General features: G+C 44.0%; 1 long non-coding RNA gene across 1 annotated transcript; it reads left to right on the top strand.

Annotated features, from left to right (window-relative positions):
* Nucleotides 1-510: 510 nt before the first annotated feature.
* On the top strand, nucleotides 511-4,248 carry LOC142059506 (uncharacterized). The gene is made up of 4 exons (XR_012661389.1): nucleotides 511-719; nucleotides 1,441-1,730; nucleotides 3,937-4,068; nucleotides 4,185-4,248. It is a non-coding gene; the product is annotated as an uncharacterized LOC142059506 (long non-coding RNA).
* The last annotated feature ends 5,317 nt before the right edge of the window (nucleotides 4,249-9,565 follow it).

Raw genomic sequence — 9,565 nt, 5'->3', positions numbered from 1 at the left:
CTGGCTCACTCGTTTGCTAATGTGAGTCATCACTCTGGATCAGACTGGAGCAATTCATCTGTGTGCGATTCAGTAAGGACATGACCCAGAAGAATGGTGTCATTAACAAAGATCTTTTTCCATGCTACCTTTGGTCTTTGTTCACTACAGCTTTGTTATTTATTTTATATTTAGGTCAAGGGTGAAGATTACAGCAGATTGGCTTTTCCTTTGCTTCACATCTCTGCTTTCACCTAGAGGTTTTTTTGCATGTGAACTGCATAGAATCTTTATTTAGGCTAGTTTGCAAGCTAAAAGGCTAGAGAACCTAAATCACAATGAATCTGACTGAAAAGTGTCTAGCTGCCCATCTGCAGTTATGGTATTACACATGAAACATTAACCCAAGCACTGTTAGGAGGTCAACCTTCAAGAAAGAGAACCTTTGCAGGCAGTTGGACTCTGCTTCTCTAGACTGGTGCCTCCCCCCCAGCTTGCAGGATTGGACCCCTCCACAGATGTATTAAAAATTAATCCACAGCTTTTTATACCAGTAGACACACAAATAGGTACAATGTGCTGTTTATTGCCTTTTTGGGTTGAACTAATGATGCTTCCTTTTCCTTTGTGTCTCAGAAAAAAACCCAGCAGCTTTGCCTTTGAGGTTAATGCAGTCACATGCTAAAAAGAAGTGTAAGGTCAGAGAAGAAGGAAGAGGCCAGCATGGATTTCACCACCAGGTGCTGAAATGGGATCTACTGTTCATATTTTGCCATGTTGCAGACTTGTCTTGGGTAATTCAGAGCTGAAGGGAATGGGAGATGGGACTGTAATTGTGTTCCCGGCAAAAACATAGAGGCAAAGCTCCATGCTTCAGGAAAACACCACCACAATTCTTCCTGTATTAGTTCAGAGGGGCTTGTTGATCATGAGACCGGAAGCTTTTGCGGCTGATGTCAAGGGACACTTTTTGGGCATGATTCACCTATTGTCTATAAGGTTCCTTTTACCAAAAAGCAGCTGCTGAAGCCTCTATTTCCCCTAAACCAAACTGTCTCGAACTTCAAGGGGAGAACAAGGCCTTCACTGTGGTGGCCTTGACTGAAATCCCAGCCAGGAGGGAGAAGTTAGACCCGTTTCTTGCATTTGCAAAACCAAGCTTTTTGTTTTGGTTTGGTTTTTTAGCAATAGCTGTGCAATGGACAAAGAAAGTTTAGCAGCCATCAGCCCTATGAGGGAGAAGATCCTGTCCACCCCGTAAAGCTGCAGTATTTTTGTGTCCACCTGCAAGTGTGGATGGCAGAGGTAGCTGTCGTTCAGCCTAGCCAGCCTGAGTTGTGTACAGCAGAAGCTTATTTTCCAGCTGCTACCCAGTTCAGATACATCGGTTTCTTACATGTTCAAAGCTGATACTATCCCTTTTTACACAATAAACTCAGCTCATGTTGTTTTTGCTTTTAGATGACATACATCCCAACGCACTCTCTGCTAGGAATGAGGCAGATCCTGGCTTCCCTTCTGAAGGAGGCAGCTCCCGGAAAGGCTCATCCGGAGCTTGCGGGCTATGCAGGTGAAGGAAGCAGGGGGGAAGGACAGCCTGGTGCTTCAGTAGGAGACAGCAGTGAATACTTGTGGGCAAGGGAATGGCAGCGTCCTAATGAACAAGTTGGACTCTGTGTGAGCATCTTCCAGCCTCCCTGATAGCAGGAGCCCATCAGACCAAACACAGCTGGCAGCAGCCCTCCATCCTGGTGAGGCTTTGGAGTAGGACTTTTTACCTGGTAACAAACTACCGTTCCTGCACAGACAGACAGTTGGGTGCTGTTATAAAACAAAGTTGAGAACATTTTATGTTGCTGCTTAAAATACTAGTCTATTTATTTAAAAGGTTTAGTGTGTGGCCTCCTTGGGCACTGCATATATGTAGGTGACAGCCTGGGACTACCCATATTGACCAGTGTCAGTTCATTATCTCTGGTCCTTCAGAAACTGTTGGCTTCAAATGTATTCAAAATAATTCAAAACTGTATCTTAACCCCAAAAAGGCCATTTTTTATTAAGAAAATATTTGAGAACTAGACTTTTCTCCTAATAAATCTGAAGTGAAGTTCCTAAGTGAAGAAGCTCTAAAGTTTCTCAGCATTTCCCCCCTATATTCAACAGCAAGAATGAAATCATCAGGGATCAGCCAATTCACATAAGAAATTTTATCATGAAGGGTTACATGTTTTTGATGTTTTTTCAGCCACTAATGATCAGGAATTTATAATGGAGAATAATGAAGCAGTCTCTACTCTAAGTAGCCTCCATTGACTCCATCTCAGAGAAAGTGGAAATGTGCCTTAAGCCATATTCAGAGGGTATTGTCAGCATTCAGCTTGGAACTGTTGGCTGCACGGGTTGCTACCTGCACAGTTGATTTTAGGATGAGAAGTAGCTAGAAATCCCTGAATAAGACCTTTTCTCTATCAAAAATGTTCATTCATGGATCTCCAAAATGTATGGCAGGAGGGTCTTTCCAGAAATTGTCGGGTTCTTTGGGCCTGGTAATTTTACAATAAATGCCTTCTGCTGAAAAGTCCCTTCTGCTTTAAGAAAATACTCACTGAAGAAGGGCTTCAGTGTGGGCTGAGCTAAGTATTTCCTGCAGTTTACCAACACCTGATTCTAGACACTGTCAGAAACACTGCTCAAGCGCAGCAAAGTAAAACCACAACTCCTTTCCAACAGCCAAGGAAAAACAGGTTGCATGGAGCAAGGAGCTGCCTTGGGCAGACAGACCTGCAGAGAGAAGAGAATAGGCAGGGTATGCCACACTGCACACTAACATAGGGCTATTCCGGACCTCAACAAAGCCCTGGAAGAAACTATTGGGGTTTAATTGTGCAAACCCACGTGGCTGATGAGAAATACAAGGGTGGCTTTTTTGCTTATTAGCATTCTAAAACCATTGCTTTGCTATGGCCTTTTTCTCTGGAAAATGCCTCAGTGTTGAAGTATGCTGTGTCTGAAATCCCCCAAGTCCTCCTGGAAATAGCTTTCCTGTATGTAAGGCTTAATTTAGAGTCAAGGGACAAAAGGATCCCCTTGGATTCGTACCATGTTAGATGATAGACGATTGAGGGGGTTGTGCAAAGCCTAAGTCAAAAACGTTTTGGGAGAGCTATAGCATAAATTCCCACGTTTGTGGAATTCCTATTCTTTTCAGTATTTTTGCCAGTATTCAGGTTTTCAGGTGCCCCAGAATGTCATTCCTGTTAGTTATGTTTTGCTCAGTCATCACTGTGATTCCACAGTGCTGTGAAGTTTGCTTGCAATTACTGTAATGAACAGAGGCAAAACTAACTCAGAAAAGATTGTTCCAGCTAAACACCCACATGCAAAACTGAGGGTTTTAGGTGACAATAAAGAGAAAAGGGTTGGCCAGCTAGCTGTATAACTTTTCAAGCAACGATTTTCAAGATAATGCACACTGGCTTCATTTATAATAAGCTGAAAACAGACCTGTTAGGTCTATGATACACCTGAGGTGAGGCTTGGTCAGCAGGAGAGAGATTCTAAGGTATAATGCACACCCATTATCATCTTGTGTTTCTTCTGTCAACATTATTCTTGGATTTTCAAGGTTGCTTGATATTGCTTGGGTGGGGGTCCTCTGACTTAAGCAAAGTTTTTCCTGACACCGGAAATCAAAGGAGTTCAGTGATCCTTGGCGTGAAGTATTTGAGCCGGTCCTGGGTTTTGTGCTTTTTCTTGTTTGTTTTTACAAGGCCATTTTCTAGTGCAAGATAAATACTTCACGAAGAAAAGTATTTTTACATCTTGGATTTCATCCTTCTTTTCTTACATAGATTGTCTTGGGCAATTTAGAGACATCAAGGAACAAATAAAAATACATTACTTGCTTGTAAGCAGTTTATTACCAGTGTCTCAATTCCTACTGCTTGGTATTTCTAGGTGGTAAGACCAGAATGGATCATGTGATCATCTGCACGAAACATCTAAATTCTTGCTCGGGTAAGAGAGAACAGCAATAAAGAAACTTTGAGGGCTGATTTAACAATCCCCTGTGATGGATCTTGTCATCAGGTAAGTTTGCTAAGCTTATTACAGTCATTGATAAACATTACCACCCTACTTTGACTAAGTTTGTGCTGTAGCTTCCAGCACTGAGATCTCATTCTGCCTTTTATCTACGGAATTAGGAGCTGTCTTGAAATGGATGTGTTTCCCCCGAGTGTTAATTATGACTGAACGTTGAACTTGAAGGTTAGTAATTCTGTTCCCTCCTTGTCTAAGCAAAGGTATTGAAGCTGGGTTTCTAAGCAAACTCTCCCAGCTTCAGCCAGAATATTTTGTGCTGTTGCTTGTCGATGATCAGAGTATTCTTTGCCCACAGAGATGGTACCCTGCTTTGCTGATGGAAACTAAAAGATGCTGAATGAGCCAAACATGCAAATGTAACTCAACAATCCTGGTTGCTGCCTCTCCACTCTCTGACCCCAGGCCCAAGATCCTGGTCTGGAACTGGATCATAGTTTTACATCTCTTGTGGCTATGTCTGGCAGATTGCCATCCCTTGTGGGATAGACCTTGCAGTGGGCATTCCCAAAGGCTGCTGGGGTCTTTGGTGCAGTCAAAAAAAGCCTTGCTTAGAGCTAATGATTCCCCAGAGTCCCACCCTGGTCATCTGAGGGTGACTGGCAGGTGCACCCCTTTCATCTTTGACTTTTTCAACCCAACTTGCGGGGTCTGGCAAAACTTTAGATCACTTTGCTTTTCATTTGGTATTAGCACACTTGAAATAAGAAAGTTTATGCCTGGAAGCAGTTGGTCGAGGTCTGAAAGCAGAAAATATTAAATCCAGGCATGGAGAGCTTTTAAAAAAGCAGGAATTTCATGGAAATAAAAACAGTCTAGTCCATTAAGTTCCTCTCATGGACTTTTATGAGGACAATTATTAATACTGTTGAAAATTATACTCGTGAAACATGTGTTAATGGGAGCTGTGCTGGCTGCTGCCAGAAAAACTGCAACCTTTACAGCTCATTTGGAGACAGAAATATTCCACAAAGTAGCCTACAGTGTGCAAAGGTTCGTGTGGTGCAGGCTTAGACTAACTTAACATATGCCCTCTGTAGCCCTGGTATTGTCCAAAACCTAATGCCAAAAATAAAAGAGAGAAAAATTGGACCCCAAGTGACAAGGATTGTAAGCCCTCGGAATTCTCCTAATCAGAGATATTCAGCTATTTTTAGTTTATAATGTTTAGTCAAATAGCAACAATCATTTTTCTTCTTTTTTCCAACTCAGCTGCACGGTATGTTGGAGGGGGTCTTGGTGGCCTGTGACCTTGCCTTTATCTGTCGGTCTGTCACCACTGGTCTTCAAAGTGCAGCTTAAAGGATCTGAGGCTTCTGTGTGGCCTTGATGTGATCTGCTTTCCTGGTAAAGTTTTTCATTAACGGGTGCTTTTTTAAGCTGGCTGGAGCTTGCTTTGCTTGCTCTGTGGGATGCTGCTGGCTCTGGGGCTCTCCAGATCCCCACAACCAGTTTTAATAACCCTGCGTGGCCTGTATTTGCAAGCTTTGTGTGCATGGTGGATGCGGCTTCTTGCCCTACTAAACAGGCTTTCTTTTCTCCTCCTGCCTCCAAAATCTCCGTCAAAGGCTCTCAAAAGAAGAAATACTTTTTGAAGTACAGTTGGTTAGGTCAGTGACTGAGCAACAAGCCCGTCCATCTGCACAGTGCTTACTCACCTGCTAATGGTACTGCCCTTCCCTCCATCCTGGATTCCCGTTGCTGCTGTGTCACCATACATCTGTTTTCCTCTGAATCTTAAGCAGGAGAACATACCTAACAGAAGAGCAATCATGCTGCGTCAGACCACTGGTCTGGGCAGCCCACTATCCTGTCTCCAACATTTGCCAGCAGCACATGCCTAGGGTAGAGTGAAAAACAGGACAAGTGTGCATGATACTCTGGTGTGGTCCACCAGCAACTTGTGGTTCAGTAGCTTTTTGAGCCAGAGCTGTTGTCTGTGTATTTGCTATAACTTAATGGAGTTTTCTTCTATGTCCGGAGGCTTTTTTTCTGGGAGAATTTTAACCTCTCTCCTGTCCTTTGTATGTAACAAGGGACAAAAATCCATTCTGAGGATATGCGGTTCACTCACATGATCCCTGCATTTGAGTGGCTTTTTGTGGACACCTGGAAGCAATTGTTGGTGAGGCTCAAAGGCCTGTCTCAGTCACCAAAGGAAAGCTGTTTGTTTATACATCCCTGTCTAGAGCAAAGGAGGTAGGTGCCCCTGTGCAAAATGACTGGAAGGGCTGAGTGTGAAAGAAACCTGTCATAGCTGTGGCTGGGTCTGGGAGACGCTGACCTTGCACTGATGTGGCAGATGGGACTGGCTACTTCCTCTCAGTTTGTGGATTACCACTCCATTCCAACAGTATGCTCTTGCGAAGAGGCTTTCTCACTCTGATTTTGCTGCAGCACAAAGATAGACAGCCAGTCCTGTGTATTTTGTCCATCAATAAACATGTGGGACAGCAGGGATTGATCAACTGGTGTCCCTGCTCAGCAGGTTCCCCAGCAAATAGGCTTCAGCTTCTTTGCTTAGACTGCATTTAGTCTCAGCCAGTTGGGGATCCCATGGAGCACTTCTGGAGAAATCCAGACTGTGGTTACTGTGCATCGGTGTGGGGAGATGCAGTGCGTACCTGCACAAGAGTGTGCTGGGGTCCCCTTTGCTGCAGACCTGACCGTCAGCACGCAGCCGCTCTTTTGCCCCAATTCCAGCAGAAGGCTCTGACAAATACTAACTCTAAATCCAAGGGATGGGAAGAAGGACACCTCCAAAATGCTTGGTTTGCTTTAGCGCAGTTTGTGTAAGGGGCAGGACAGAGCAATTACCAGCATGCAACAAGATGCCTGCTATGTTCATTGGAGTGTGTTTCTTTACTACGTGTCAATACAAACCTAGAGCCATTTTTCAGAGTTTGCCAATGGCTATAATTGAAAAGGCATGAATTGCCCTCAAGAGATTCCCCACTGCTCTGCATTATTATCTGCTGGATGGCAGCTCTATAGGCCATGTATCATTTTTTTTTCAAATAACCAGTTAATTACTAAATAAAACAACCCAGCTTTCAAGCTGATTAGCCTAGATTAATGACCAGCAGCATGTTTCACTCTCCTCAACAATTTATCATGGAAAAGAACTATGTCTTTAATGATTTAGGTACCTGGTCTATTGAGGCTTGCTCCAATCTGTACAGCCTCCAATTTGATTTAATTGCTCTTCTTAGTTTGTGACCTGGAAAAAACCAAGTGACAGCTCCCATTAGTGGAGCCCAGCTTGCAACTCGCTTGCAGTGTTACAAAGGCTCACTGGGTGTCTTTCTCTGCTGACTTCATTAAGAAGATATATAGAGGTCAAGTGTCACTTTGGCACAGAACAAGTACCACGCCATTTATCAGCTGAAACAGGTTGAATCAACCTGTGTATTTTATTTAAGTTTATATTAATTCTTTTTTCCTCTTAGGTTTTAAAAGATGTTTTTAGAAGTTCCTTGTTTTGTTTAAGCTAAGATTGAATTTACAGACCAGTCTTAAAGGCATTAATTGCAGTTCATTTATTGTTACTTTGGCATGAAAACTTTGGCATTGCACTCCTCTACAGTTATTCAATAAAAGATCTTTTGTTATAAGGGCCTATTCAGAGCCCTTGAGTTTGCTTCCTAATTAATATTAGACTTCCTCGCAGTTGTGCTCTGGCGTACAAATGCTCACTTCCCAAGGATGTTGCTGCAAAGGCACATTGAATGTGTCTTTAAGTGCATCCTGAATTACTGACTTATTATTGGGCAAATCCCTGAGGTCTTCACTTGGCCAAAACTCCCACTTAAGACAATGGGCCGATGGGATTTGCCTCATCATTAACTGAGCTCCAGCAGTTGTCTGGCACTCAGTGAACTAAGTCATGGTCGCTGCCCCTGAGAGTTTACCATCTATATTAGAGACAAAGATTAAACAAGGCTGAGAAGATAATGAGGAGCTGGGCTCCTGGACCCAGCATTGCACTCTGTTCTCGAGGTGTTTATGAAGGGGCAGGGGGACCACCGCTGACAGCACTGGTCACTGGTGATGTTAAAGGCAGGTTTTGGCATGAGCTGCTGCTAACGGGCTCTTTCATTGTGCTTTTCAGCAGAGAGGCCAAAACAGATTAAGTCCCTGCTATGTCCTCTCCTTCTAGGGAGATTTGTGGCCCTCCTGGACTGGGAGCTGCTGGCTGCTGAAGGGGGTTGCTTTGCACTGTCCTGTTCTGGGATTTTCCATCTGAGAGAAAGGTACTGCCAGGCTGATACTCTCTAAGGTTTTAAATCCCTGAGCTTAAATTGCCTGGTGGCAAAGCCAGGACAAGCCCATCACAGACTCTTGGATAAATGTTTGTATGGTACCAGACAGTCTCTAGCTGCAGCTCCCTGATATTGGCTGCGCAAGCCACCAGGCAGGGTACCTGGGGAAAGCTCTCTTGTGAGGAACAGGCATAGCCACCACATCAGTAACACTGGGTCAAGTGGCAGGAGCACATCCTGCCTGTATCAAAGCTCAGGCCACGGTGCTTGTCACCCATGCGGGCCAGGAGGAGAAGCCTGGAGAACTAAGGGGCACCGATGAACTGGTGAGGAGCAGGGTTTTGAGAGAGCGGGAGCTCTCTCTTTGTGCTAAAGAAAGGCAAGGTGGGGAAGTGCTAAGTGTTTCCACAGGTAAATTGTTACCTTGCTGGGGGGTGGTAAACAAGCTTACAAGGCAGCCACATAGCCCAACTACCCCCTTCCCCTCCCCCCCATCAAAAACATAGCAAGCCTAGGAAGGGATGGCTGTGACTGCCTGACATACATTCATAGGGAGCTCAGATAAATCCATAATTTTTGTGTCTTACTTTCCACAGACAACTGTTAATTGGTAAGTCTTTTGCGAGAAAGCAGGATCTCAGGGAAAGGTGAATGGGATTGATTGGTACCAGTGTGAACATCATTATCAATGTCCTGGGACCTGTGGCAAGTGTGCCATAAAGATTCCTGCCAAGCCTGCTAAAAAGCTCTAAAGGTCCATGGCCCCTTTGATCTACCCTCTGTGTAAGCCTTATTACTGCTGTGACCCCTCAGTGCTGTCCTACATGAACACTGAGCTCTCATATTACCATTGCTGGAGAGGGTACTCTTACCCTACAAAAAAAATCCCTTTCAAAGAAATGCAAAATTATTTAATTTCATATAGTCCTTGCCACTACTCTCAGGGGAAAAATACTATAGTAGGCACTAGGAAGAACAAGGGAAAACCAAGGCCTGTGTGGCAGAATAACTCTCTGCAGACAGCCTTGGAGGTGCTTTTGTGCCATGGCTAGGTACATGCGTATACCTCCCTACCCTGTGGCTGAATGACTCTAAGTATAGAATTGAACATAATTGAGCAACTGAGGGTTGCTGGTTTGTTTGCCAAGCATGTACATGAAATATGGGCAAAATGTGATCAAGTCTCCAAGTTTTTCTCCAATCTTTATTCCTGCAGATAGAAA

The sequence above is a fragment of the Phalacrocorax aristotelis genome, chromosome 7, assembly GCF_949628215.1.
Source record: "Phalacrocorax aristotelis chromosome 7, bGulAri2.1, whole genome shotgun sequence".
Taxonomy (NCBI): domain Eukaryota; kingdom Metazoa; phylum Chordata; class Aves; order Suliformes; family Phalacrocoracidae; genus Phalacrocorax; species Phalacrocorax aristotelis.
The sequence above is the reverse complement of the archived record's forward strand: the minus strand, read 5'-3'. Positions and strand labels throughout refer to the sequence as shown.